At 52.2% G+C, this 6470-nt stretch overlaps 1 long non-coding RNA gene across 1 annotated transcript; it reads left to right on the top strand.

Moving 5' to 3' along the window:
- The first annotated feature begins 69 nt into the window (after positions 1-69).
- Positions 70-4717, top strand: LOC146895516 (uncharacterized). Its single transcript, XR_015737250.1, has 2 exons — positions 70-521; positions 3514-4717. It is a non-coding gene; the product is annotated as an uncharacterized LOC146895516 (long non-coding RNA).
- The last annotated feature ends 1753 nt before the right edge of the window (positions 4718-6470 follow it).

The following is a 6470-nucleotide window of genomic DNA, read 5'->3' as shown; positions in this document are numbered from 1 at the left end:
AGTCCTGCCTGGCTGCTGCCCTGTGTCCCCAACCACACCTTTGCCTGCCCTGTCCCAGTTGCCTTTGTCCCAGGCTTGAATTTTCAGGTCACTGAAAAGTGGGTTCAGTTTCCAGCCACCTGGGAGATGGGGTGGAGCCAGAGCGGGCATCCACAGCCACTTCTTCATTTCATTGGGTACTGGTCACTGAGTGCCATCAGGTTGGTCCTTGAAGTGGCTCTGTGAATTCTCGTCCCCCTCCCCATCACATGGGAGGTTTGCCACCCAAGGACACATGGATAACACAAGGCCAACCTCCGAGAGCCAGCAGAAAGCCATGGCCTATCATCCCGACCAACACCTTTCTTCCAGCCTCCCAAAGCAGGAGCTGAACTCTCCTTAAAGATCACCTCATGCCCTGTGACATGGCAGAGAATCTGAGGACCAGGCTAGAACCCTGGGTTACAGTCTGTGTACTGAGGCCTGGAGGACGCATGTCCCACTGAGTGTTATTATTGGTGGCCAGGCCGCCCGCTGGAGAGGTAAGGATTGTGACCCCCTCCTTCCATTGCTGGGGCATGGGATAGGTGTGGGAGGGGAAGGAGAGTCCTTGCTACCTTAGAGGCTTCTAGTGCCACGCGCCTCTCTAGCTCAAAGCTGGCTGTCCCTCAGTGCTCGGGGCTGGGGCCTGGACACTTGCTCACAGGTCGTGTGTGGTGTGAACTGGGCATCTGTAGTCTGTAGGCAGTGTTTCTATGATCTGCATACCCATTCTGCCAGTCGGCACTTTGGTGCTGTTCTCTGTCTCTGGGATACCTGGATGCCCGCTAAGGTGTCGGCCAGCTCTGAAGGGGAACTGATAGGGACCAAGGTGAGGGATGCTGACCATCTGCCTCTGGGAGGATGTGGCTCGCTTCTTAGGCATGGGGAAGTGGGAGGCTTGGAGAGGCATATTTATCAGGGTGTGGGCTGGTACTGGGTAATTCAAGGAACAGAGCCCTTCCCCAGTGGGCAGGTACTGCACCATCACCACCTAGGGCCCCAAGAATGAGGGAGGGCAGCTGACAGCTAGTGATGGGTTGGTGGGGGGCTTACTAGGACTGAAGTCCGGTTAAGACACAAAACAGCCTTAGCTGACCCCTGGGGGAAGAGTCAGAGGCCCAATTGGGGAAGCTGGGTCCCTTCCTGTCCTGCTGATGAGGTCTACAAGGATTGATTTCCAGGAAGTTTCAACAGGGGTGCTAAGATGATGGGCCCATTTGGACTGGAAGATGTGAATTCTTCCAGCCTTGTGCACATGTGACCCTGGGAATCAGCCGAGGATGTGGTGTCTGTAGACAGTTCTCCCTAAAGCTTTGGATGTATTAGTCATGCCCTCTCTGGACTGGACTTGCAGGGCCAGACTGGAGGTCTGCCTGAATTGCCCCCACCCGCAGGGCTAGCTTGCCCAGGCACTCCCTCCTGTAGTGCCCAGTACTGCTCATCTTCTCCCCTGGTCCCAGACTCCGCTCAGTGGTCTGTGTGTGGCATGAAAGCGCCCTGTCTGACTGCGTGACCTCAGCCTAGCCCTCTGCGTGTCGATAAAGCAGATGTTAATGCTTTGGGGTGTGGTCAGATCGCTGCCCATCCCTTCTTTGTCTGCTTCTCCTGTCCCCTGAGAGAAGTATGTGGGATCCTAGCAGAGATTACTGAGATGCCTCAAACCTCTAGGTCCACTCAGAGTCGAGCATAGAGCCAGCCAGGGCTGACAGGGGTGCGGTGCAGTCTTGGAAGGTAGTCACTGCTGTAAGGGCTTGAGGAGCCCATGAGCATAGGCCCTCCTGGGGCACCCTTCTAGGACACACCCACACAGCCTCAGACTGGTGGTGTTCTCTAGGAAAGGAGGAAGAAATAAGGGGACGTGGTTCTTACTGTATGGGCTCTGGGCACTCTGAGACGGTGCAAGGAGGAACCAGGAAGGCACCGAGAAGGTCAAGCTGTACAGCTGCACCTGCTGCCTAAGCATGCCAAGGCCACCAACCTGAGTGGGTGGCTGGGGATGAGATCTCAGTGCCAGGGAGCTGGGGGCCATCTGCTCTCACCACAGAAGGTGGCTTTATGCCCAAGGTCTGAGAGGAGTCTGTGCCAGGCCTGCAAAATGCATGGTACTATTGGTCCTGTGATCGGAACACCACTACCTATTTTTCCAGACAGGAAACAGGGCTGGAGAGTTTAGGAAGACAAACACTGCGACAGCCCCTCTTGAATCACCCACACCTCTGCTCCCTCAGGGGCTTCTTGCCATCACACACCTTGGGTTCCTGCCCTTCTGCCATCATCAGCTCTGAACCTCTGAGGAACCCCACCCTGCGTCCCTCTGCCCAACTTTGGTGCATATCAAGCCATAATTAATCAGCTTCCTCATCTCTTATTCATCAAAGGCACACACAGCAGCAACCGGGGCTGGTGCAGGGAAGGGGCCTGGCATGTCCCAGAATCCCACTGGGCCTGCCCATCTCCCAGCACTCCTGGACTCGGCTCTGAGCCAGGGCCTCCTATAGGGCACCGTCCTGGATTCTCCTATGCTGAGTACACCTTCTGAAATATGTGTGCGTCCCACCTCTGAGAGGTTGCTGGGGATATTGGGTAGGATGTGTGCACTGCAGGGTCAGTTCTCAGTGGTCACTGCGGGCCGTATTATATAGGTAGAGAGCCTGAGCAGGAAGAGAGGTGGAGCATCAGGCTAGGCAAGATACCAGTACTGACTCTTGGGCTCAAAGGTTGGGTCTGTCTCTTTTTCCGGCTCCCATAGGGATTAGTGAGTTCCCAGAACTTCCAGGCCTTAGGGATGCTTGCCCCTGGCGAATGCTGCTGAGCTGGTGACCTTGGAGTGGTCACAGCTAGCCTACTGGAGAGCTGGAGATGAATGCTATATCCCAGAGGGCCCAAAGTCTGGTATAGGGATAGTGTTCGGGAAAGCACAGTCGCATGGCTATCCCAAGTCATCACTGTGACTCCTTGCCCCTCCTCGGCCCCCGAGGGGAATGTGGATTCTTTTCTAGAACCACTCATCTAGCCATGATAGCTAGACTGGGAGCTGCTGTTCAGTTAGGAGCCCAGAGGGCAGTCAGAACTGGGCGGGAGGCACTGAGTGGACTCGTGCTCCCTGGGTGAGGAAGGCACAGCTCCCTCATCCAGAATAGCCATAGCTGGCAGTTGCACGAGCTGCGGGTAGAAGGCGTCTCAGAGCCCTTCCTGTGCCCTCAGTGAAGGGTTTCTGGTGGGCCAACTCCACGCCTGCCCATGCTCGGTACAGCTCTTCCCAGCACTGCCAGGGCCCAAAGCACGTGCTTGGGCAACTGCCACCCACAGAGCATGCAAATTTGCTTTATTTTCCAGAGCGGGACTCCAATGGTTAGCCTCAGAGAGCCCAACTGAGGACACATCTGGACTACCTTGACTCATCCTAGTGGTCCCGTCCAAAGGGCACTAAGGAGGGTCTTTCATCGCCTCTTCCCTATTGCCTGTAACATTTAGTCGTCTGGTGCTTTGTAGGTGGAAGCTGCTTGCAGCATGCAGAGGGAAATGCCACGTCAGTCCTTTAGGAGGTTTGTTCACACTTCTGCTGGATTTTGACTCTTCTCATCCCTTCAGGGTACAAATGAAGACCCTGAGCCCTCGCTCTGGATTGCTCAGGTAATACAGAGCAAAGAATCTGTTCGTGGGATGTGCTCAGCTGGAAGTTCAAGGGGACAGGACAGGGATCGCCTGGCCCCGGCCTAGCTGCACCCCGTATTTTGTTCCACTTTCCACAAGCAGCTCTGCATCCTGAGAGCCATGGGACAGCCCTGCTGCCAAGATTGTCCTAGACCAAGCCTTCCCTCTAATTACCGCCCTGGGCCACCAGGCCTGGCTTCCAGATGACACAGAGGCCCCAAAAGCTGGTTCTGGAGGTTAGGACACACTGAGTATAGAGAATGCGTTTTTTTCACATTCCCACTGAGGGACTCCTATGTCTCGGATGTGAAGATGGTTCAGAGAGGTGGAGGCAACAGGCAGGCCTCAGAGTCTAGGGTGGTTTTAGCCAGGATTCGTTAACAGTTCAAGATGGCCAAGGTTTGCTATCAGTTTTGTATGTAAGTCTCCCAGTTTGTGGTGGGCATCCAGGGTCTGCCCGTTCTACCCACCCTCATTCTCAACCCCACTTCCTGCCTTTCAGCCTTGGCCCATCCCATTCAGGTGCTGGCTTTACCCTGACTGGTCTCCCACCCTGGGACTGTGCTTGATGAGTCTGTGTGGCTGAAACTGGGTTAGTCAAGGCCCAGGCCCAGAGCCTTGAGCTGTTGGTGTCCTGGATCCCAGGATCCCAGCCACCACTCTCGGGTAGCAGAGTGTTAGGTTTCCGGAAGACTTCGCTCCCCAGGCTGCCGGGACAGCACCTGCTAGGGTCATCCCTCTGAGGGAAAAGGGGAAAGGCTAATGTGATGAACCAGGTGACGGAGCCCAGTGCTGGAGCTGACCCCCTGAAGTCCTGACGGATTGTCCCTGGAATGCATGAGCATCCATCCAGAGCAGTTCTGAAGGTCACAAGGCAAAGAAGAAACAGAGGAGCTAACACGAGGAAGGCTGGATGAAGGCAGTGAACATGAGCTATGAAAAAACATTTTTATAAAGTTAATTGGTTTTTAAGTTCTAACTCTGTCATGGAATTTTATTTTTGGTGGTGAAGAAGTGAATAAAAATATATTTGATAGTGAAAGTACAAGATCCAGTGTGAAGCTTCAGCGCCACTCCAAATGGCTACTCTTAACCGCACAGAACTTCATTCAGTTCTCGAGTCTTTGTGTTTGGTTAACTGTGGTATATAATTTTTTGTTTATTTGAGACAGGGTTTCTCTACATATCCCTAGCTGTCCTGAAACTCACAATATAGACCAGACTGGTCTCCAACTCACAGAGATCCACCTGCCTCTGCCTCCCGAGTGCTGAGATTAAAGGTGTGCACCACCACACCCAGTGCGACATTTTTCATAAAGTTTTGCTTGTTTGTTTTAAGAAATAGCTAGGAAGAGTGATTAAAAGTACTGACTGCTCTTTCAGAGGACCCAAGTTCAGTTTCCAGCATCCACATGACAGTTCACAACCATCTGTAACTCCAGTCTCAGGGGATCTGACACCTTTTTCTGGCCTCCAAGGTCACCAGGCACGTATGTGGTGCACAGACATACACGCAGGCAAAATGCCGTACACATAAACAATAATTTGTTAAAAGAGAAAGAAAAATTAAGAAGAAGGAGGGGGAGAGGGAACGGGGGAGAAGACAGGTGACCAACTCCTGAAACACGTTACATTCTAAGACCACGGCAATTAACACATCGTTCACATCAGACGGTAGGGAAGAAAATCCCAGAAAAGACGACGAGTATGAGAAGGAGATAGATAAAACCTAGGAAGGAAGGTGAGTCACTCAAAGGCTAACTCTAGATACACAGTCATAGAGGGTTTTAGGACAACTCAGTTAACAAACCAATTGGGAAGTGTGAGTCCCTACCTCCGTAATTCGAAACCTTGTCTCAAAAACAAAACAAAACAAGACACAAAGTCTGGCATAGTGGTGTAGAGGCAGAGGCAAGTGATTCTCTGTGAATTTGGGGCCAGCCTGGTCTACACGGTGAGTTCCAGGACAGCCAGAGCTACATAGTGAATTGCTGTCTCAAACAAACAAAAATCCACAAATAAATAACTATAATCGCAAATCACTCTTAAGAATTATAAAAACCTAGAAGCTGTACAATGAGGGATGGGTATATTCAACCTCATAAAAATAAAAAGTAGCTTCATGGGAGAAAGAAAATCAACAGATAAACGATAAAACACGAAAGTATCAGCAATTCATTTCACAAAGGACTGTTCTGGATTATATAGAGAAAAATGGGTATAGACATAAAAGAAACCCATCAATATATGTCAAACCTCACCCAAACTAAGCAAGAAGCATGCGTGTTCATGGTACAATAGGATGCAGCATCCACCTCTCTGAGCTCCAACTCTTCCCTGCACATGCAGGGGAGCAAGGGCGAGGCTCACCCAGCTGGGCTGTGCCTGGGTTGCGCCCTCTAGTGGTTGGCTAGGGACACTTGGAGGTTTGCTGGAGAGATGCGGGAGGGGCTGTCTACAAAAGGAGAAACACCTGCTGATCCAATGGCAGGATAGAAAGGTTTCCACCAGTGAGCTGGGGCTGTGAGGTGACTGGAGCAGGCTGTGGGAGAGTGTCCATTCACGACAAGAAACATTTAAACAGGAGACGCAGATACTTGGCCCTCGATGCTGCCACCAGTGAAGCTGCAGTGGCAGGGGACCCCTTGGCTGTCCCATCTGCTCAGAGGTCCATGCTAAGCGCTCACAGCTGCCTGCTCAGCCTCTTTGTCTTCATTAGCACCCGGTTAGCAATGGCCTATGTTAATTAATTAGCTCTTGCCCTGCTGTTCAGGAGCAGTGCCAGATTCAGCTGG

The sequence above is a fragment of the Myodes glareolus genome, chromosome 2 (genome assembly GCF_982192425.1).
Source record: "Myodes glareolus chromosome 2, mMyoGla1.1, whole genome shotgun sequence".
NCBI lineage: Eukaryota > Metazoa > Chordata > Mammalia > Rodentia > Cricetidae > Myodes > Myodes glareolus.
This window is presented reverse-complemented; position numbering and strand designations above follow the sequence as displayed.